The following is a 24,568-nucleotide window of genomic DNA, read 5'->3' on the forward strand; positions in this document are numbered from 1 at the left end:
AGGCCAATTTATTTCCATTATATTGTCACATCTGGTATAACACCTTAGTTCTCCTTTAGAACCTAAGGCGTCCTCAACTCTCTCCTTATCTCTCTTGACATCTTGCTCTCCTTCCTCTCATCTGCTGTGTTGATTATGTGAATGCTGGGCTTCTTCTTTATTGCAGTACAAACTCCTTAGAGGATGGGGATGCCTCACCCATCTCTGGTCCCCAAACCTCAGGGCCTATTGTTCCTTGTGCCCTAGACTCAGGATTGTGCCAGGTGCTTGGCATATAGTGCTGAATAAGACAGAACCTGAATGAGTTTGCTTCCAGAACGGGACATCGACAAGGAAATTAAGCATAACAATGCTGAAGTGGGGAGCTGTATTACAGCAGCAACACATTTTTCTGTCTTACTTTGCACAAAATAGGTGCCTGGTAAATGCTTTCAGAATTACAAGTTATCTATTTTATGTGTCTTGGGGTTTTCTTGTATAACAGGAAGCAAACCACTGAAAACCGACTTCTAGGCAAATGTTTTAGAGGAGTTTCAAGAAACATTACTTCCAGCTGGTTCTTTCTCTCTAGGATGCATAAAAAATTTCTCCTTCTTGGGCATCTACATCCAGCTGTTCCTGACGACACATTCATACTGCAATTGTGTCACTTGCTTTCACTTGGTTGGACATGATGGGTGATAACGGTAGACAGGGTACAAAATGTGACATATAGATGGGGTCAGAATCCTGGCTCTGCCGCCTACTAGTTCTGTATCATTGTGAAAGTTACTAACCTTTCTGGGCTCAACTTCCTCATAAGTAGAACAGCAATAATAATTGTTTCTACATCAAGATGTGTTAGGAAGATTACGAGAGAGCATATGGACGTCAAGGGTTGACTCTTGGTAATGACTGGTAACTCCTGTTAATTTTCACGTGTAATTCAACACCTACTCTCATTGCTTGCATAACCCCTTTCTGTACTAAGTAAAATGGAAACCTGTGTCCATTCCAGAGCCTCACGCTGCCTATTGGTTTCTCAAGGGTTTGAGTTACTGATGGACACTTGGATGGAGAAAGGCAAAGGTGTGAACACCACATGCTACACACGAGAAGGGTCTCTGCTATACACTCACTTCCTCTGCAATTTGTCAAGAGTGAACGAGGAGACCCAGAATGCAAATCCACCTTATCATTCACACAGAAAAAGAGGCATTGCCTCTCTGAGGGGAAGGCATTGTTTAGTGCAGTAGGATTAATCCAAATTGATCAAAGCTGCCTCACATTTTCAAGGCTCAGATGGCCAGCCTTGTGTCTTAGAGGAGGAAATGCTGAGCTCGGTGTGTTAGACAATGGCATGAAGCTATGGGCATGTTCTTTTCCAGGAACTGGTGGGGAGGGCACCCCTCTCCAGTTACAACCTCATGCTGCTGACCCCCAGTTGTGAGCAAGGAAGGGGGGGTTAGGAACTCTAGGTTAGGAGGCCAGCTCTAAATCCTAAGCCTGCCGTTTGCTACCAACGGGGCCTTCGGACATTTCTGAACCTCAGTTCATTCATCTGCAAAATTGTGAGCTGCTTCTCAGAAAGTGGTTTTGAGAATCACAATGAGATTTGACATGAAGCACGTGGCAAATGTACAATAGTTGTTGCTGTTATTTCCTTGGTGGCTTCCTTTGGAATAAATGCATATGCAGTCCTCAGTGCCACTAATAAGGACAGTAGCATCCTATTCCTATTTGCTCATTATGGACACTGCGCAGCGTTAACAACTGGTGAGATGATTGAGTTGTAAGAGGGTCTGCACAGCCTAGCAACACAGGCTGCTTTCCTGCTGGGTTACCATTTCCTCACTACGGGGAAAGTAGTTTGAAGAGGCCACCTGCTGCATGCCTGAGAAGCGATGCTTTTCATAGACAAACCTGAACTAGAAGCTCTGAGTGGTTCATAAGCTAAGGAAGTTTAAGCGCTGGGGTACCTTCCAATAGGGCTGGGGCAAATATCAATGGTGTGCAGTCTATTGGGGTCACAATATTGTTTACCTGGACATGAACCTCTTTGTCGCCAGAGTCCAGGAAGGGTGCATGGGAAGGGTGCAGGAGGAATAGTTTACATCTATTTTTAGCATGACATCTGATCACTGCTCCAGGGATGAGATACTGTGAGCAATTATAAAAGCTTCCATTTCTTTGGGGGAAACATCCTTCTTTCATTTATTCAGCAAACATTTCTTCAGGGTTTCTTACATGCCAGGCGCAATGCTAAATGCTAGGGACACAAAAATCACTGGAAAGACCTTTGCCTCAAGGGGCTCACAGGCCAGTGCTTTGCTGCCTTTAATTTTCTGGTTTCCTGTTGTGAATATAAAAGAAAGAGCACCTGCCATTTAAATATCTGCTCCTTGTGACTAGTATCAAGTGCTTTCTAGAAGGTAATGGGATATCTGTGTGGTGGGAAGAAGCCAATATAGTCAGATCCATGTTATAATGGAGAAACCGAGGCAGGATAAATCTTTGTGAAAGACTGTGGGGTTACTGGCGAAGGGAGAAGAGCAAGAAGGGTCTCAAAGTCATGCCCTGGAATGAGTCGCCAGATTTGAGTCTTGGCTCTGGGGGATGCTGGGAAAATCCCTTACACTCTCAGAGATAACAGTTTCTTCATTTGTTAGGTGGGGAAATCACCTCTGCCCCTATAAAATGTTGTCCTGAATATCTAACACACAGTGTACTTCATTTTCATCCTTTTAAGCAGTATTGACACTTAAAAGCACCATCAATTAATAACAATAGTAGCACCTTTTTTGGAGGTGGATACCAGACTCATTCTGATCTCACAAGCTGAAATACATGTGGGTAGAGGGGGGAAGATGTGGCCCTCATAATCAGTGCAATCTGATAAAGTGTTAAAGCAAGAAAATCCCAAATATGTTACTGCGCTCTCTCCACTAGGCTCTTAACAAAATCACATATTTATAAGAAGGTCCAGACATAGATCAGAGGTTATATCTCAAGTCCAAGAAGCAATACTCTGTCAAAATTCTTGTGTATGATGACACAAAAATAATTGTATTTGCTTGGAGCTCAGAAAAAAAAATCAACTGTTCCCGTTTCACCACTTCTTCTTTTGTTAGTTGCCCTGGGATTGTGGAGCCAAGACACAGAAAAGGTCCTGCCATATTATATTAGGCTTTAGAGATACTTTAGAGCTTTCTCACTCCGGCTACTTTTCAAGCTGTCATGCTGGGAAGGGTGCTGTTTTTATGGACTACGTCAGAAGACTGGTTTCCCTCCCATACAGGCATTGGAATGCCCACCTGCCTTCAAGAGAGCTGACCCCTAGCCAGTGGAATTTACTAGCCGTTCACTTCAACCCCTGACTTAGCTCATCTCCCAGGCTGCCACCTCTGTGTTAAAGTGGTGACATGGAATTTTCCACTGCTAAAGATTTGCAGATGTTGTTTGGCTTACTTCTGACCCAAGCTACCGTGCTACTGTGTGTGTGTGTGTGTGTGTGTGTGTGTGTGTGTGTGTGTGTGTGAGAGAGAGAGAGAGAGAGAGAGAGAGAGACACAGAGATGGAGAGTGACAGAAAGAGATAAACAGATTAAAAACTAAATTCCTAAGAGTCAAACTTTAACCGGAAATCCTAGACAATAGGGTGTCAGCTATCTTTTCTGCATTCCACAAAAGAAGAGGATGTATATACCAATCTCTTGTACATCTCCAGTACTGAGCATTAAGAACTCAGCTGTGGACACCATGAGGGCAAGACATTGTCACAATTTTTTCTGTATCCCTAACACTTAAAATAGAGTCCGACACATAGCTATCAGTATATAAATGCTAATATAAATGTTTGCTGAGTTGGGTGAGTTAAATAAAGACTTCAGGGAAAGAAAAGTGATACTTTAGTTTGCCAAATCTACTATGAAGTCGATCAAACCTATAAGAATAATTTTTAATAACATATTGAATGAAGGCACATTGTCTCTCTCTCTCTCTCAGTAGAACTGGGGTCATTTGACTTGAACAATTTTCTGTGCAACTTGGCTGGAGACCCTTTAAATAAAGAGGTTTCAGCCAAATGCTTAGGAATTCTTTAATGTGTAAAATGAAGTAAGTTTTATGGGCAAACCACAGTCTGAATCCCTAATCAGCTATTTCACACAATATGCATACAACTCTGAAAATTAGATACATCAAATTTCAATTTGGCTTCATGCAGACTTTGTTTTATAGATTCACAAAGGCAGGGTTTTTTTTTTTTTAAATTATCAGGATTATTGCAAAACAGAGTCAGCAAAGAAGCTTTTTGAGCTTGGCAAAGGCTTTGTCTTTAAGCAATTAGGAGTAGCCTGATGCAATGTGATTTTTTAAAAAAACTCTAAATAGGATCCAACTTTGGATCTTAAGTTCACTACTGACTCACACCGTGGACTTTTGTGCAAGTTATTCAACCTAGAGAAGATTTGGTTTTCTTTTTTTTTTTTTTTTTAAAGATTTTATTTATTTATTTGAGAGAGAGAGAGCACAAGAGAGGGGAGCGGGGGAGGGAGGAGCAGACTCCCTGCTGAGCAGGGGGGCCGATGCGGGACTCGATCCCGGGACTCCAGGATCATGACCTGAGCCGAAGGCAGTCGCTTAACCAACTGAGCCACCCAGGCGCCCCAAGATTTGGTTTTCTCATCTGTACAATAAAAAAAAAAAAATCACCTACCTCATCAGATTGTTTGATGATTAAATGCAATGGTATTTGTAAATGGTATTCTTCGGTGTCAGGAACAGACTAGAATGCTCAATAAATGGAAAAGAAAAAAACACTAAAACCTCCTGAAGCCTTATATTCCTCGTTTAAGTAATAGGGATGACATTAATACCCTACTTACATCACAGGTATATTGTTGTGAGCATCAAATGAAGAAACAAATATAAAAAATGTTTGATAAACTGAATGGTACATATAAAGATAAAGTGATAATAAAAACAATTCATACGGGGCACCTGGGTGGCTTAGTCAGTTGGGCGTCTAACTCTTGGTTTCTGCTCAGGTCATGAAATTGAGCCCTGCATCGGGCTCCACACTCAGCACAGAGTCTGCTTGGGATTCTCTCTCTCCCTCTCTCCCTCCTTCTACTCTCTCTAATAGATAAATAAATCTTAAAGAAGAAAATAAAAACAATTCATATAATATAGTCTTTTTTAAAATCCCAATCTGCCTGGAGGAATATTTCTTCAGTACCTGAAATTTGTCTCGAACGCTGTTGAATTTGATTTCTATCTTGGCTATGGAAATTAAGCCACGAGGGCATCATGCATGAGAGAGTAAACATGAAACTCTGAGGGGAAAATGGAAACTGCTGGTATCATTAGGGCCTAGCTGCCAATGGTGATTCTCTAAAGATTTTGCTGGTAGGTTGGGTGAAAGGCTCAGAGCTGGGAGGCATAGGCTGTTGTTTAATTTGTGTGATTCGTAGCTAATGATGCATCAGAAGGATGAAGGCACTATGCCTTCATTTAAGGCGTAGTGCTTGAGACTACATTCAACCAGATCAGAAAGCCTTCCTTGGCAAATACAAATATTACATCTTTGCTGAGTTTGTCTTGTTCCTTCTTTTGTATTAAAATCATGGAACTAGAAGATAAAATAATAATGTTCAAGCTTTCTGTGTTCTTCTGCAATAATGATCGGTTAGATCTTGCCCAAAGAGAAGGGTGATATTTTTGCCTAATTATAGCCCAGGGCAGAGAAAGGAGATAAAGCAGTCTGGCTCTAGAGGTAGGCAGGTTGGCAGTGCCCTTGGGTGTGACTTAAGTGGTACAAATATCTTTCTTGCTTCCACAACATTCCTAGCAGATTTATCCTTTAATAGTGTTTTGAAAAATATGTAGACATATTATCTTGGAGGATAACCCACTACTCTGGGAAAAATAGAAGCACAATGGGAAGAACACTTCCCATAGTGGCTCAGAGAGGCTAGGCAATTTGCCCAAGGTCACACAGCAGAGCTGGAACTTGAATGCAAATCTTATAGTGCCGGCCTCATCCAGTGCTTTTTTTGCTACACTGATTCTACAATTTCCTCTATGGGTGATTGTTAGCCCCTCTTTTGCTCCTGACACATACAGCCTGTCTCAGACTGGCTTGGTCACCTTAAGCAACCATTTAACAGCCAATTTCAGCTACAACTATAGATTCCTATCTAGGTTGGTAAGATCAAAATGAAAAGGCTTTCTTTGGTCTCCCCCAACACGCTCCCCCAATGAAAGCTGCTCAATATATATTAGTGTGATTCTAGGTGTAAGACTCCAAGTCGACTGGAAACCATGGCTCAGGCAAAAAGGATGACAGACTGGGCACTTATCAGGGTTGTGGGGAGGCGGGAGATGCTCAGGAGAGAACACTCAGCCTTGATTCTGATACCCTTGAATCTACAACAATCTGGTTCCAGGATTCCTAGCAGTGACTGCGGAGAGCGGGGCCACATCGCAACAGAGAAAAATAAGGCTGAGGGTGGGAGCGCTTCATACATCTCAACTTGTATAACAGACTGTGGGGTGTCTGTGTCCTTAAAAGTTTGTCTTTCTTAGTGTTGTTAAAATGTCCTTTTTATACTTAAGAGGCATAATGACCAATTGTAATGTATAGTGCTTGTTTGTATCCTGATTAGGAAAAAGACATTTTCAAATCATTACAGACTACATATTAGATCATAAAAAGAATTATTGTTTATTCTGTTGGGTGTCATAATAGTGTTGTGGTAATATAAGAAAATGTTCTTTTTTCTTTATAGTTTTCGCATATTGAAAAAAGATACTATTGGAATTTGTTTTAAGTGACATATGAAATAAATCGGCAAACTCTTGACTCTTACTGAATCGGAGGGGTAAGTATACAAGCATTCTATTTTTATATATGTTTGAAAATGTTCACAATAGAAATATTTTAATTGGCTATTAAAAAGATTAAAAATACTACTTTGATAAAATTAAAAAACTTATACTACTATGTTCTGTGAGAGGACATGACTCCTCCTGGCCCCTTCACCTGGGGGCATCACTCTGAGTCCTGGCTTTCTTGTGGTAAAACACAGTAGGACACCTAGACTTAGCATCATTTTGAGATTCAATTTGGGTAAGAGCCATGACAGTGCTATACTGCTCAAATGCATTTTTTCAATCAGCAAACATTCCTTGAACATCAACCATGGCAAGGCTCTGTGTTGGATACGTGATAAAATGATTAAAAAGTAGTCTCCACACACAAGGACTTTCCATTACTACTAGCTAATGTATATGCAGATTTCCACAGTGATGACAATTCCAGAACTATCTCTAGCTTCTAGTTTGAATACTACCTATGATTTTTAATAAAGGCAAGAGGCCCCTGCTTAACTCCCCTGCTCATCTCTTTGCTAATCTCCCCTTTCTTTTGGTTCCCTCAGATACTAGCTTTGGGGATTTTCTCAGTTTCATTCTCTGCTGGTTGCAAAACATCATCCGTGCTGTTCCACCTGCCTCGAACACCTTTCCCATCAGTCTTCATCTGGCTTCTCAGCCCTCCCAACTTGTCTTCAACATCACTTCCTCAGGCAGCTCCCTGAGCTAAGACAGATCCTTCCATCAAATGCAACTGGTATTCTTCCTTTGCAACATGGCACATTAATAAAACTACTTAACTGTCTATAACTACTTGCTTATTTGGGAGGGAGAGTAGATGCTTGAGAAATATTTGATAGCTGATTGAATGGAGCTGCTGATGTGACTATTCTTCCTTTGTCCTGACAAAAAAGTGATCCAGCCATTTTGCAAATGTTCAGACTTTGATCTGTATGTTCTATTCCTCCATGGCTCTTCCACTAAAATAATCTTTATTTTCCAATTGAAGTAAAAGGAAGAATCACCACAGGTGTGGATTAAGATAATTATTCATGCTTCAGTTCTTTCTCATCATAATTATCTGTTTCTGAATGCTAAAACCACCTAGCTAGATTCTTCTCCGATCCTAAAATTACCTTTGACTCCTTGAGATGCTATATGTGTTCCTGATCATCATCTTAATATTGCAAGTATTTTATGGCAAGCAACCAAAAAAAGCACATTATGGGAAATTATCCACCCCCAAACACAAACAGGAGCTGAATAAAATTTCTTCAGCAAAATTTATCGTAACAATTTCATGCTCACTTTAGCTATTTTCATGGCTCAGAAAAAAGTTCTTTTGCTTATTTTACTATTTTTTTAATATAAAATTGTTCCCCTGATTTTTGGCAAAAGATCCATGAGAAAGTGAAGAACTTGCTGGGTATATGTGAAATTGGAATGGTCATTTAAGTAAGGAAAAAGTGTAACCCTATACTGTCCTCTGCACAGTTATCACATGCTAAGAAATCAGAACCCCAAAACAAAGATGATTTGAACCACTGAGGGACTTTTAAGGGATATATTACATTTGTCACTCAGCCTGCAGCATTCTGACGAAGATACTAAACAGTGACAGTAAAGAGATCAGAAACCTGGAGGTCATTTGGGGTCTCCTCCAATGGTCCAGATGAGAGATGGTGAGGACAGTGGGAATGGAGAAGAGGGGGCAGGCATTTGGAAGGTGTAGAGAAGAGGCTTTGCTGATTAATTCACTGTGGCACATGAGAATGAGAGTGGAAATATATCCAGGATTCCCTCAGGTTTCCATCTTGGGCAACACGCTGAGAATAGAAAAGAAAGTGCCATTGAAGGGAGCAAAGAAAATGATGGAGTCCATATTGGGACACATTGAATTTGAGGGGACATCATTATAGCGTAGTATTCTCATGCCACACTCACTTAATTCCAGTGATTGGGATTATGGGGAGATACATCTTTAACGACCGGCACCATCTATAAAGCAGATACTTTCCGGGGTCTGCGGAATTGTTACAGGTGAATATTGTGCTGCATCAGTGTTCAGACAGGGTTGTGTGAAACACACTAGCCTGATCATTGTATCCTCTAGGCCAGTGGAAAAATTAAGGAATAATAAAAGTAAGTAACTATTAAAATTGACTTTTATGCACAAATAAATAAAAATATGCTATGGGAAAATTGATCCTTGTGGAACAGAATCAAGCAAATTTATCTTTCCTCTTGATTAATAATTTAAGAAGAAATCCCAAGCATGCTGCCTCTGGAGATGTAGGAGTAGCTCTTATAATTAGACTCTAATCTGAACCGTGAGGGTGAGGATCAGAAAGCTGACTCAGAGCCTGGTGTCAATTATTTGCAGCTTGCACAACGAAAGGCTAAAAATTTGGAAGATGTAGGATGACTGAAGCCCAACTCTGGGGGGTTGTTTTAGCACAGTCACATAAGTTCTTTCAATTATTATTTGCTGCCAAATTTATTCTCCATCTCCTCTAGTCTAGGCCTGGAAAAATATCTGTGGGACTTGCTTTGGGAGGGTATTTGTGCTTCCAAGTCAAGAGCCAGAAACAATGCGCTCCAACAATTTTCCTTATTTAAACTCAAACAGAGCTGGTTTCTATGGAGCAATCCAAGAAACTGCCCTTTTTAATACAATCTAGTTACATTTGCCCTATTTTAGAATGAATTAACGGATCCACAAAAACTCACCAAGCCCACTTTGCCCAACAGAGAACTGCAACGGACCAGCAGGTTTCGAGTTGGCCCATTCTGGATTCATCAGGACACAAGAGGGAGTGAAAAGGACGCCTTTCACACAGAAGCCAGTTTTGAACAGGAGTTTAGTAGTCTTTGCCTACACCGATTAGTTTCCTTACCATTTTGAGATGTTATCTAACTTCTTTCTATCTATCTATCTATCTATCTATCTATCTATCTATCTATCTATCTATATCTATCTATCATCTATCTCAGTTTTATCTCCTGAAACTATATAGAACAAATCCTCTCCCCTATATAACTCTTCAGATATGGATAGAAATAAAGGAAGGGAAGGGAGGGAGGGAGGAGGTGGGGGAGGAGAGAGGGAGGAAGGGAGGAAGACAAGACAGAAAGTGTTCATTTTCCCTGGTCTTCTTGTCTTTAGGTAATATACCCCACCCCATTCCATGTCCAATGCCTCAAATCCAGAGATTTTCTGGCTCACTCTCTAAAGAAGAAAATCCATGTGCTGGGGTGGGCATGGGTGGCAGGCAGAAGAGGGGATCTGGGTCTCCAGTAAGTTCCTTGTAAGATTTCTAAACACTATTTGTATTTTCAGTCCTTCCATACATCCCTGCCTTCAAATACCCCAGCCCTGTAATACCTAAATCCTTGCAGGTTCTATACCTCTCATTGGCTTCATACCCCTTATAAAAGCAAAACAAAACAACCTAGTCTCCCACCTGTGTAGGGAAGAACCAGTTCCTCCCTACTGTGTGTTTCTTCCCTGGGAGGCTCCTTTATGACTCACATGACTACCACACTCACACAGAGCACTAGGTTCACAACCCTTCTGGTCACCTAATGTGGGGAGGTTTTTCCTAAAACCAGCTAGCAATTCTTAGACACTAGCAGGGTATCTGAGAACTCAACCCAGTTCTCACACTGTCTACCTGGAGGTAGCACCAGATTGCACAGACTGAGCTCTGTACCCCAAGACTGCACTGCCCGCCCTCCACCATTTCTGATACCACTTGTAAGTCCAAGTTGTCACCTGTGCTTCTGAGCAGCCAGCGAGAGATCAGAGGTTCCAAGCACCACCTCCTCAGGTTCCATTACTTTGCTAGAGTAGCTCACAGAGCTCAGAGAAACATCTTACTTACCTTTACCAGTTAATTATAAAAGGATGTGATAAAGGCTATAGAACATCCAGGTGTAAGAGGTAACTAGGGCAAGGTATGGGGGGAAGGGTGCAGAGCTTTCCTGCCTGGTCCTGACCAGTCATTCTGCCAGCATTTCCATGTGTTCAGCAACGCATAGGTTCTCAAAACCACATCTTTTGGGGATTTTTATGGAGGCTTCATCATATAGGCATGATTGATCATTAACTCCATTTTCAGCCCTTCTCCTTTCTCAAGAGAACAGGGGATGGGGCTGAAAATTCCAAGCTTCTCACCATGGCTTGACTTTTCTGGTGACTAGTTTTCATCCAGGAGCCCACCCAGAGTCACCTCCTTAGAACAAAAGACACCACTCCTGTCACCCAGGAAATTACAAGGGTCTTAGGAGCTCTGTGCCAGGAACCAGGGACTGAAACCAATATAAATACATTTTCTAGTATCTCACATCCCTATAGATACTTGGGGTTTCTGCTTTTCCAGCTCTGCTAAGTCATTTTTCAGTCACTGGTGCATCTTTCCCGCTTCCAAAATTTTGTTCATATTGCCTACCTGTGTTATCAAGACTCAGTTATTTCGTGATCTCATAGATTTATACCTGTTTAATTTCCTTAATTGTTACTTTGGTGGAGCTTTGGAAGGGAACAGAGATATATGCAGGTATTCAAGCTGCCACATTTAATTAGGAAGCTCAAAATTTATATTCAACTCTATGAAATTTAATCTTGGTGCTTTCTTGCCATCGGTCTATCTTGTTAAAATCATTTGGACCCCGGCTCTGTCATCATTACATGTTCTGTATCTCCAAAACTTGCAATATCTGCAGAAAGTACAGGACACCACAAGAGAAGATAAGCTAGGATTCATCTCTTTTCTTATCTTTCATTCAGTCATTATTAAAGCTTTTCTGTATTTCCAGGTTGACACAGAATTATTCCATGAATCCATCTACCCATTCATTTAAAAAGTGTGTTGCGGCGTGGGGTTGGGGGGGGCACATCTGGGTGGCTCAGTCCGTTAAGCGTCTGATTCTTGATTTTGGCTCAGGTCATGATCTCACAGTCGTGAGATCGAGCCCTACATCGGGCTCTGCACTGGGCATGGAGCCTGCTTGGGATTCTCTCCCTCTTCCTCTGCTCCTCCCACCTCTTCTTTCTCAAAAAGAAAAAAAAATTGTGCTGGGGATAGAAATAAACATTTAAGCAATCTAATCCCTGTCTTCCAAGAACTCACTATTTATTTGGGGAGACAGTCAAGAAAATAGACAATACAAATAAGCTTGTTATAGATATAAACAAGGAGCTGTATCAGTGCAGAAGAGAGGTACCTAACCCAGCTTGAGAGGAAGTACAAAGAGGATGGTGTTTAAGAGGAGAGCACACCGAGGATTAATCTTAAAGGATGAGGAAGCTTTGGGCAGGCAAAGAGGACTAGGTGTAGGCCTGGCAGAGGGCAGATCAAAGCAGGGGGAGCAGCTGTGCAGGAGCAAAAGATCCTGCCTCTTCTGCTTCTGAAGGAGAAATTTCTCTCAGTCGATAGAAAGTGCAGCACAAAGGGGGCTGAGTCATCTTTTGATGGGGTAACTTGATGTCAGTGTCCTTCCAGGAGAAAATGGAAAGCAGCCTACTCATAATGAGCTCTTTGGCTTTTGAATTATCAAGTAAAACGGAGGTATCGGCAGGCAACCACTGGCAGAGTGAGAAACTTGCTAATAGACCCCCTGCATTAGTGGGAAGGGATAAAAGAGCTTTGAAAAGTATAAAAGCCTGGCGTGGATACACAGGATTATTATTACTACTCACATTGCCAACCACCACCATTCGCAGCCCTGAGGCATCCTATTCAACTTATAAAATGAGGCATCTTCTCTGTGGATTGCAGCAACGGCACTTTCCTGGTTTGGGTATTATACTATAGGAAATATATCTAATATATTTAATATATATTATAATATATCTAATAATATACTATAGGAAAGATAACAACATTGGGGGTGAAGGATGAACAGGACTTCCCTGTGTATTTCTGTGCAATTTCATTTACAACTTTTAAAAGTTAAAGAAAAAACAGGGGGAGGAAGGGGGAGTGGGGGGGAGGAGACACTTTTCAAGGCCAAAGATGGGAAGCTCTATTGTCTGCATCTCTATTCAGGGCTCTAATGAACTGAACTCAGTGTACTGCTGCAGGTTACTAGGAAATTAAAATCCAATTAGGATGCTGTCATGAGCCTGGCAATAGGGTAGATTAGAGGCCTGGCACAACTCAGAGGCTTGGTGGAAGGAGGCTGAGTGGGGAACATAAAGCATCAGCCTCAAAGCACAGTAACCATGGCAACAATTTTTAAATGTATTTTGGACAGTTAGTATTTGATCAAAATCTACTGTGAAGCAAGGTATTTTTTCCTGCTGGACATTCTATCTTCAAGTCCTGCTATCTGGCTCACACACAAGTGAATACAACATGTCCCACCAGTCCCCAGCTTCTCCCAGTTCCTATGTGCTCCTCGTGCTGGAATATGAGTGGTAAGAAATTCCGAGGCAGGGTCAGGAAAGCAGTCTTGGAATCATACACAGTGAATAATGCCATCATTAATGACTCAGGGATGGAATAAGAACTTGTTTATGCAAAAGGGTATCTGGCTCTTTGGATAAAAGTGAAGCGATGAGGCCAGGATGACCAGCACAAACTTATTTAGCAATAATTTCAGTCTTGGTTTTTCTGAGATTTGGTTTGTGTGCTGATTTTCTCTCATACCCAATTTCTACATCTCTCCTGCTCTCTTCTATATTGACATTTCCTAGGCTCCCTTGAAAAAACGACTTCCAGCTAGGTTCAGTCAATGGGAGACACTGACAGGAACTTGGAGGGTGGGAGGAAGGGAGCGGTGGGGTAGTTCTCCTTTCTCCCCATTTCAGGTAGCATTTCAGGGGTGTCTATTTTCCTTGATGATTTCTATAGACATTATTTAATTTTCATGTCTCCATTAGCATAGACTTGAAGGTTTATCAGTGTGACCTTGTTCTGGCTTTCTTTGTCAGAACAGAGAAGAGTCTGACTTCATTCAAAAATATTAGGGGTTTGCTGAGAAACACATTATTTGGCCCCAGTGTTCTTGATGTTGTTAAGAGAGACAGACCCAGACAAGAGTACGTTAGCACTGCCATTCTAACAACCACCCGATAAATGCACTCACTAGGTAGCACCAGGGCAAGAAGTTTTGACTATAATGCTCGCAGGAGCCTGACCATCCAGGATAATCTCCCCATCTCAAGATCCTTAACCCAGTCACACCTTCAATGTCCTTTTTGCCATAGACGCTAACACTCACAGGTTCTGCTTATTAGTACATGGATATCTTGGGGGGCCATTTTCAGGCTCCTGCGAGCATTATAAGAAAGCCAGAACAAGGTGGGGTAGTTCTCCTTTCTCCCCATTTCAGGTAGCATTTCAGGGGTGTCTATTTTCCTTGGTGATTTCTACCTTAGTGCTTTTGCTCAGGTACTGTCTGTCTATCTGGAATGCCTTTCTTCTAATTCCATCCATCCTTCCAGGTCCAGCTTAAATGCAATCTCCTTCAAGCCTTCTTTGAACACCTCCAACAGAAGCTATCTCTCCAGCCTCAAAATGTCTCTAGCATTTAGTGTCTATATTACTTCTATAAGAGTTAGCACACTGGACTCCCGGTGTTGTAGTTACTTATGTATGAATTATATTTTCCCCACTAAACTGAAAACTAAAGGAGAGCTGGTTTATACATATTTGTACCTCAAAGAGTCAGCATGAAATTATTTGTTGCAATGTGTATTTATTGTTTAAAGTACTTCAGAAATGCTGGGTTCTTCACACTTCTCTTTCTTTTAATAGGTAAATGGTCTGTCTGCTACATACATCTTTTATCCTTATCTGCATGGCAAACTCCTTCTTTCTTTAAAATTCAAAACTATGTCCCCTTTAATAGTAAGTCTTTTCTGAACTTGCCCCCTTAAATGGAATTAATCATGCCCTTCCTGATCTGGCTTTGTATCCCACATATAGATTCATCGTTATGTTTATAACACTGTTATGCTTGTTTGCATATTTGTTTTATCCACTTGCCCTGGTGTAAAACTGTGGAAGAAGGCATTATGCCTTATTTAACTCTGTGTACTCAGCTCTTACTACAATACCTAGCATGTGATAGGTATTCAGTAAATATCAATTGAATTAAATAAGAACAGAGTTTGAAGCCAACAAAATCTCAGAAGGAACACCAGATGTACATACTTATGGCCAGGGTGACCAGAAGCAACTTATTTAACCTCTCTGAGTTGGAAATAACACCACCTATAATTACCAGACTATGGTGAGGATAAATAAGATGATTCATGTAAAAGTGTTGCACAGGGGCGCCTGGGTGGCTCAGCTGGTTAAGCATCTGATTTTTGGTTTCGGCTCAGGTCATGATCTCAGGGTTGTGAGATTGAGCCTCACCTTGGGCTTCCTGCTCAGCAGGGTGTCTGCTTGTCTCCCTCTCTTTCTGCCCTTCCCCCTGCTCGCCCGCTCGCTCTCAAATAATCTTTTAAAAAAAGAGTTGCACTAAGTGGGGCCCAGAAAATGCCTGTTCTTTTCATATTAAATTGAAAATTAGTTTGTGACCAAATCGTTCATGCCTTCTAAACTAATTTGGGACAACACAGTGTTTGGGGTAACCCTTCTGTAGAATTGCTCTGTGATCACTATCTGATAATGGTGATGATGAAGAAAAAGAAGGAGAAGGAATTAGAGAAGAAAGAGGCAGAGGAGGAGGAGGAGGAAAAAGAGGGAGGGGGGAGGAGGGAGAGAGGAAGAAGAAAGCACCCAGTGTATTCAATTTATTATAGTTAAATTACTAACCAGAAGGAGAATGCCCCAGGAAGTCTAATTTATAATACTGTTCGGTTCTAAATAAAGAGCAGCTAATAGGGAGACATGTAATCCTGTTTCCAAAACACACTAGAAGGATCAGATCATGTTTGAAGTTTGCTCCCCACCTGGCTCAGAGTTACCAAGGTCACTCTGGCAGACCAAGGATATGTCTTCTGGCTGGAGGAAGCCCTGGTGAGATATCACGGGATATCAGCACCTTTGCAGAAAGCAAGAAAACAAACCACCTGAAATCTACACATATCAGTAAACTCAGCCTGTGGTGGCCCAGTCAAATCTGGCCCTTTTGGAGAAGTGAATTTTTCATGGCAGAGAAGAGCATGGCTTCTCCTCAAGTGAAATGCCGAATCATCAGTGTTCAACCCCCAGTGCTAACAGCTTTCATTACTGGCAGTATTATGTTCTCTTTGATAACCTTTGCAGAGCAACTGCACCCCAGCCTAGAGCCACAAAGTGGGGACTGCAGACGATGTAGGAGGGTATCTGTCTGGCAAGAGCCTGCCCTTATTTTATTTCTCTGCCTGCTATTGCAGACGGGGAGGATCAAGATTTAAAAGCTAATTATTTACTTTGGAATAATATTATTAAGACGAATAGTGTTCAGATGCACGCTTGAAATGTAGTTGTATGCTTTTTAAGTGTGTTGTCTTAATATGGTCATGGTTTGATTAAAAATTAATGCCCCCTGAGGGCAGACCTTCTGTATGTCATGTCATACCATGGGTGGATTGTTACTTCCTTCCAGGCTGACCTCCCTTGGATAACAACTAATAAACTATCTCTTAGTTTTCCTTCTTTGGATCATTCTTTTTTATTCCCTTATTTTTTAAATATTTTTTTTATGTTCTTTTTTTTAATAATGTTATGTTAATCACCATACATTACATCATTAGTTTTTGATGTAGTGTTCCATGATTCATTGTTTGCATATAACACCCAGTGACCCATGCAGAACGTGCCCTCTTTAATACATACCCATCACCAGGCTAACCCATCCTCCAACCCCGCTCCCCTCTAGAACCCTCAGTTTGTTTCTCAGAGTCCACAGTCTCTCATGGTTCATCTCCCCCTCTGATTTCCGCCCCTTCATTTTTCCCTTCCTACTATCTTCTTTTTTTTTTTTAACATATAATGTATTATTTGTTTCAGAGGTACACGTCTGTGATTCAACAGTCTTACACAATTCACAGCACTCACCATCGCACATACTCTCCCCAATGTCGATTTTATTTATTTGAGAGAGAGAGAGTGTGCAAGAGAGAGAGCATGAGCTGGGGGAGGGGCAGAGGGACAAGCAGACTCCCCCCTGAGCAGGGAGCCCGACACAGGGCTTGATCCCAGGACCCCGGGATCATGACCTGAGCTGAAATCAAGAGTTGGATGCTTAACTGACTGAGTCACCCAGGCACCCCTCGTTCTTTTTGATTTCATATCCCACTAAATTGTGCATGACTGGGGAGCCTGGGTGGCTCAGTCATTAAGCATCTGCCTTCGGCTCAGGTCATGATCCCGAGGTCCTGGGATCGAGCCCCGCATCAGGGCTCCCTGCTCAGCGAGAAGCCTGCTTCTCCCTCTCTCACTCCCCCTGCTTGTGTTCCCTCTCTCACTGTGTCTCTCTCTGTCAAATAAATAAATAAAATCTTAAAAAAAAATAAAATTGTGCATGACTAGCCCATATCTGTGAGCTTTTATATGTGTTCTCTTTTAATCCTTCCAGAAGCTCATGTGATATTTTTATCTCAATGTACATATTGAAAACTGAGGTTCAGAGAAGTCATGGAATGTGCCCAAAGCCACCTAGGTGCTTTCACCTAGAAAGCGGTGGTGGCAGAGGAGAATCCCAATGTAGTAACTTCCCAGTGGAGTATGCTACTGTAGGTGTGGATGCAACTCAATGACTGTCAATATGAGAAACTACATGAACAACAAAGAGGAGATGGTAACTTCTCTATGGTAGACCAGTATTATTATAATGATTTAACATTCGTTTTAGGCTACATCATATTGTAACGCAGCAACTACAAACTACAAGACTGACGCGCTACCTACTGCGCTAACGAGGCACCTAGCAACTACAAACTAAACCAACCTGACACGGGTATGTGATGGGTGACGTCAATGGGTTTGCAGCAAATCTCACTTGCTCTTACCTCCTCCAGAGACAGAAGACCCAACTCACAAATAAACCATCTTCCAACACCAGTGACTACCTTTCCTCTCTGCCTCCCAAGTAGGTCCATACCCAATTCTCTGAATCAGCACAAATCTTTCCTATGTATGTTACCGCTACTTTTTCTTGGTCCTGATTAAATGTATTTTGTCCATAAATCCAAGCAGGCTATACCCTGGGCCACCTGGAAATTCCTAGATTTGTGACTTTCACCATGTATGTCACATCCATTCATAAAATCTGGTAAAATATTATTCACTTCATTTCCATCACAGGAGGAATTTCTGGGGGGGGGCATTTTCACAAAGAATATTTTATACAAGAATAAATACATTTTATCTGTTAACAAGTGACCACGCACATTCAAGAAGCAGGAGAATAAACCATGGAGAAGGGGAAGGCTCAGAGATTTTTTTTTAATTGGTGAATGTTAAATTTTAGAAGGCTGAATTTATAGTATTTTGTGGATTAGACTGGGCGCCCACCGGACTGAGACTTCCTGAAACAGTTTTTCTTTTTTAAAAATTCCATCCTATTGCACCGCTCATCCTAATTTTTACCAATTTTTAGCAATCAAGTTAAAGGACCATTTTAGACTCTGCTTCTAGGTTAGAACGAGAATATCAGAGAATGTACCTCAAATGCCTTAACCTGGCATTCAAGGCTCTTGTGATCTGCCCTTAGTCTCTCCTTCTTAACTCCTACTGACAACCCTCCCTGGTAACATTCCGAGCACACCGAGAGTATTCAGAGCATATTTTGGACATTGCCATTAAAATTTCTTTTAATTCTACTTTTTCTTTCCCTTATGACAATGCTGCTTCTCTCTTTGATGACATTCTAACCAATCTTCATGACTCAGAAAAATTACCACTTCCTCATCTAAATATTTCCTGAGTCCTCTGGTCAAAATAAAGCAGCTTTATTCACTGCACACTCACAGAGCATTCCGCTATGACACCCAGGCCTGGCTTAGGATTTGATGATCACATGTGTGTTCTCTTCCCTCCTTGAGAACACAATTGACAAGGATAGGAGACATGTCCTAGCTATTCTTGTAACACCTAATGCCCCAGCACAAAGTTTTGTTTCTAATGGGGTGTTTAAAAATATCTGCAGAAATTGAAATAAGAGAAATCATTTCATTTTAATGTATGGCAGCATTCCCTCAGGATATCACTATTAGCTAGTTAACCCATTCATGAGGCAGTAAGAACTTGGTCCCAGAATTTGGCTTGTGTGGTCAGCTTGGGAGCACCTGGAGATGGGAGGCATGGGTGAGATGGCTCAGGGATTGGCCCAGAACAACGGGAAACAAATAACACAGTCAACTGCATCTATTTTGTGGAGCAGGGTGCTGTGAGACCCCAGTCCATGTGAGGGTAGATGGTGGTCTTCAGGCCTAGGTGGCCTGGCATGAAGTTGATGTCTAGTAAATGAGGTACCTTCTGTGTTCCCACACAGATACACAGCACTTCTCTTTATTTTAGCACTCCCCACAAAACTGTGTTGTAATGGTGACTACTCGGTTCCTCACCACTAAGGACTAGGGCATGACCACTTAAAAACACAACTTCAGCACCTAGTTCAGTCCCCAGCCCATAATCAACCCTGCACTGATGGATAAACGTCTGTTGAATAAATGAAGGAAAGAATGTAAGAAGAAGGAAATAAAAATGCACGTGGATGTTTCCGATTCAGCTTTTCAGGAGAAGATGTAGAGATCATGAACATGATGGGCTAGACATTGCTACTGGCTTTGTCACAATCTACCCAGCGCTTCCTGTTCAGAAAGAGCTAAGCTGCAGGGGAGAGGCTTTGTCAGAGTGATCATGTTGGGTCAGCTGGGACATGCTTTTGGACCAGATGGATGAGTGTCATCCCCTGTGTAGACCTCATAGCAATTACTTTTTTTTTTTTTTTAAGATTTTATTTATTTAGGGTGCCTGGGTGGCTCAGTCATTAAGCATCTGCCTTCGGCTCAGGTCATGATTCCAGGGTCCTGGGATCGAGTCCCACATCGGGCTCCCTCCTTGGTGGGAAGCCTGCTTCTCCCTCTCCCGCTCCCACTGCTTGTGTTCCTGCTCTCGCTATCTCTGTCTCTGTCAAATAAATAAATAAAATCTTATTTATTCGACATAGAGAGAGCAAGCACAAGCAGGGGAAGCAGCAGTCATAGGGAGAGGGAGAAGCAGACTCCCCACTGAGTGTGGAGCCCGACGCAGGGCTCGATCCCAGGACCCGGGGATCATGACCTGAGCTGAAGGCAGACACCTAACCGACTGAGCCACCAGGTGCCCCATTGGCAATTGCTCTTTAACCTCGGGGTTTATACATGTATGCATCCCCTGTGTGGGTTTAAAAGAAACTATTAATATAAATCCTCAAGAGTCTTTAATTTGATTTTGTTATTCACATGCACCTGCTTTAAAGAAAAGAGGAAATTTAGAGTGCTTAGGTCAATTAAGACCCTGCAACAGCTCCCCATTCCCCTATACTCTGGACTATTAATGCTTCCCCCTTCCAGATTGTCAGTTTCACTGCCCACTTTCAAATCCGAAAACATCTAGTCCATTGCTCTGGTATATACATTTTTTTTTTTTTTTTTTTTTTTTTTTGCTAAATTACCGTTCCATACTGTTTTACTTTCTCAGCAGTGAGCTGCTGGAATCACAGTGCTCTGGGGAAGTCGTGCTTATCCAAGTCCTGGCATCTCCTCAAAGATGCCTAAACAATGCCATAGGAATTCTGCAGATGTGACCCAAGCCTTCTAGGAGGGGTTCTGGCACAAGAGGCGTCCTGGTCAGCACCTAGCTCATCCAGCCATGACATGTCTGAGACTATACAGTTCAGGGGAACATCTCACAGCATTTCCTGGCTGTGTGCAAAACTCAGAAATGATAACAGATGGCATGAAGAACACAACCCTGAACAGTCAGCAGGGCAACACTCATTAAGAGTTACCACGGAATCCACTTCCTGCAAAATCCCATTCCAATGAAATATCGCTTTCCCAAAATTGTCAGTCTGCTTGAACAAAAGAGACTACAGGGTACGATGCTGCCAGGCCTGGCGGAAGCTCCGCAGATGATAAGGACTCTCTCAGAGCCTCAGGGACCCTCCATCCATCATTTCCTCCTGGTCAGATGTAGTCAGATCTCCTCTCTAGCCTCCTTAGCCTCTGCAGCTGGAACAAGAAGCTGGGGAGCAGTCACAACTTTTTTCCCTCACCTGGCACTCATTATTCCTCTGTCTACTTTCCGTCCCAGTAGAATAGGGGTGGGGGGACAGGCTCTGGGAAGGAGGGAAGAATGTGTGGAGGTGGGATACAGGGAACTTGTTATTTTACAGGTCAGAATGTGTTCTATGGTCAAAAATCATTTATCTTCACATTTTTTCAACTATATTACCAATTCGTTGCTCAAGAAAAATCATTTCCTCCCTCCCTCCCATTCCTCCCTCCGAATGGAACACATTGATCCTGATGCAGACGGTAAACTACCTTTTGTTGTACTTTAGAAGCCATTGGTGAGTTAAAATATTGATATGTGACACTAGGGTCAGATGTACCCAACACCAAATGGATAATGATTCTTAGGTTATGAACCCCAAACCACTTTTTACCAAATGCCACAGAAAGAGGCATCTGTCCTTCTACCACTTGTTCCCCCTGCCCTCACCCCCCCGCCAAGAGGGAGAATCTTCAATATTCAGATTTTCACACTGCCTTCTCTCAACAAGGCCCCTCCCACTGGTTACCCCGTTAGTGACTTGTGAATCCTGCCCATGCTCCAAGACCCAGTGCAAATGCCGCCTCTTCTAGTCAACATTTCATGAAGCTTCAGTTAGCAATAGTTGCTCTTTCACCTGTGTTCCCAAAGCTTTGTTGGAAGATTTAGATTGGTGTTTGTCTCATTCTGTCTGTGATTTCTTGCTGCTACAACTCCAATGGAAAGGTCTTAAACATTATCATTAGTGCCCGGCCTGGCGAGTCAATTAGAGAGCTTAAGAAAAGGACAGAGCTCTTGAACTGGTTTCTCTCTAGCTCTCTAACTCCACTATTAGAGGGGGAGTGAGGAATCACTTGAGGGAGGCCCCTGGCACTGTCAATGTGAAAGGCTGATATCCATTAGGTGATTGTTCATCTAGGATCTAAGAGAACTGGGTTCTAATCTCACCTCTGCCATTAACATTTCCCCCTAATCTCACACCATGTTTAACCTTTGGTTTACCAGATATTTACTTGGTAAATCTTATCAGTAAACTTTGCCTTTGTGACACTGCTCACAATAGCATCCTTGCTTTCATATATATTCTAGTCTTATGATCTCACTGCCAAAGACATTAGGCCAAGGGAATACCCAGAGTTGCCGAAGGAAATAAACCCAGATTTTTTTCATGAACACACATATCTAGGAAGACATGGCTGCAGAGGAAAGAAGATGTGACTGTTCTGTGTGACCCTGGGCAAGTTATTGGCCCTCTGTGAAGTAAGAATAGTAGCCATATCTGCTTAGATTACATGATTACCAGCATATGAGAGCTAAGGTCTAGAAAACACTTAGCAAGAAGTGCCCCCCAAGTTAGCTATTTCTCTTACATCTGTGCGATCTCAATTATAGTTTGGTTGCATAGTGTTTCCTTATTCTTGTTGATAGTGAATCCCCAATGTATTTTAAACTGGACACTTTCTGTGTCTGAAGTGCTTTTTGAAAGATTTTTATGGTTCTTGTATTCTTAAAAAGGCTGGGGAAAAACACATAGAGACCTTATTATTTCTGAAAAATGAGGCTTTACTGTGATAATCTAAATCTCATACAGATACATGAGAGAAGAAAAAGATTCTTCCAAAAATAATTGGTCCAACCAACTATAATTATGTTAATTCTATCCAATTGCCAGCAAAGAGATCAAAGGTTAAGTCTGTTCTCAACTTCACAGGATTATAATGATAATAAACACAGCTATTCTTAGTAGCAAAAGTATATTTTGCAATTGTAATGGACACCATTTGACTTTCATTTTTGGTAAGCTAAATGATTTGCAATATATTTTCTTGTTCGAAACAAGAGATCCTTTAGCTTAGCAAAATTCGCCTTTGCTCAGGTGACCCACCTTCTTATTCACAATTTGCTCTACTGCTTGAGAACATTGTTTTTTTTTTTTTTTTTTAAGATTTTTATTTATTTATTTGACAGAGAGAGAGATAGCGAGAGCAGGAACACAAGCAGGGGGAGTGGAAGAGGGAGAAGTTGGCTTCCTGCTGAGCAGGGAGCCCAATGTGAGGCTCAATCCCAGGGCCCTGGGATCATGACCTGAGCCAAAGGCAGATGCTTAATGACTGAGCCACCCAGGCGCCCCGAGAACATTGCTTAACAAATACGACAGAGGACTTCGAAAAATATCTTCCCCCTTGGATAGCCCTGGAATTTTCGTATCTTCTGAGCTCTCTACCTTTTATGCACATAGTTTCACCATCTCTGTGATGTTTTCTTCAGTCTTTCCAGGACTGAGCACTTAACTATTTGCTAAGAACTATACTGAATGCGTTGTATGGATATTCATCTTATTTCTTCCCCCAACAACCCCATGGTGTGTATTAGCATCACCCAATTAATAGAAGTAGACAATTCTTCCAGGCTACACAGGAGGAAACTAAATGATAGATCCCATATTGGAAACCAGGTCCATGTGTCCAGATGCTGCCTCTCGATTGCTATCCTGTATTGCCTTGGCTGCCCATAACTTTCTTCATGTACACATCTCAGAGCCTGTCACATTTCGTGGTTTATATTAGGAACACAATAAATGATTGTGGGATAATAGTCATAATAATAGCCAATATGGGGGCACCTGGGTGGCTCAGTTGTTTGAGCATCTGACTCTTAATCTCAGCTCAGGTCTTGATCTCAGGGTCATGAGTTCAAGCCCCGTGTTGGGTTCCATGCTGGGTGTGGAGCCTACTTAACAACAAAAATAAATAAAAAAATAATAGCTAACATGTTGTGAACATTTATTTGTGTCAGATAACATTCTAAGAGGTTTCCATGCGTAAACTCATTCAATCTTAACAAGTCTATAAGGTAGGTACTATTACCTCATTTTACAGATGACAGAAGTGAGGCATATAGGGATTGATCAATGAGACTGAGCAAGAAAGAAAATGAGAACGTAAACTGCTACCTCCTACTCCTTATCTATCCTTGTTCTACACCCAAACTAGTGGGTCTGCAAGAGTCCAAATATCCTTTCTGCTCAGACATAAAGTGTACGCTCATACCCCCACTTCCTTGGGTTTATTCCTTTTCCCTTTTCGACTCTACTGAATCTTTCTCCTGGTAACTATTTCCCCAGGTGCTGAAAGGCTGTTGTCTGGCAGGCCAATAGGGTTTGGTTATCTCCTCACAATCTCACTCATCTGTTTGGCCTGCCAATGAGACTGTCTCTCCTTGCACACAACAACCCTGTGTAGTGGGGATTACCCTCACTTTACAGACGAGGAAGCTGGGGAGCAGAAAGCCTAAGCAAGCAGTTTGTCTGGGATTTGATAGTAGACAATCTGGCTACAGAGCCTGGCATTAATCCACACGCTACAAGACATGGATGAATCACTTCCCCCCTTCGTCAAATTCTCAGTACCTGCCATTGGTAAATGTGATCCCACACTAAACCGTATTGTATTGATCTCATACTAAACTGAATTGTTATGTAACTGCTTCCTAATATGTGGCCTATTTTATTGT

The 24,568-nt window shown here is 41.9% G+C and overlaps 1 protein-coding gene across 27 annotated transcripts in view; it reads right to left on the reverse strand.

The window, feature by feature from the left end:
* Window positions 1-24,568, reverse strand: part of DLG2 (discs large MAGUK scaffold protein 2) — a 2,206,895-nt gene that overhangs the window by 157,381 nt on the left and 2,024,946 nt on the right. The window lies entirely within an intron of this gene.

This window comes from Halichoerus grypus, chromosome 11 (genome assembly GCF_964656455.1).
Source record: "Halichoerus grypus chromosome 11, mHalGry1.hap1.1, whole genome shotgun sequence".
In the NCBI taxonomy this organism is placed as follows: Eukaryota; Metazoa; Chordata; class Mammalia; order Carnivora; family Phocidae; genus Halichoerus; species Halichoerus grypus.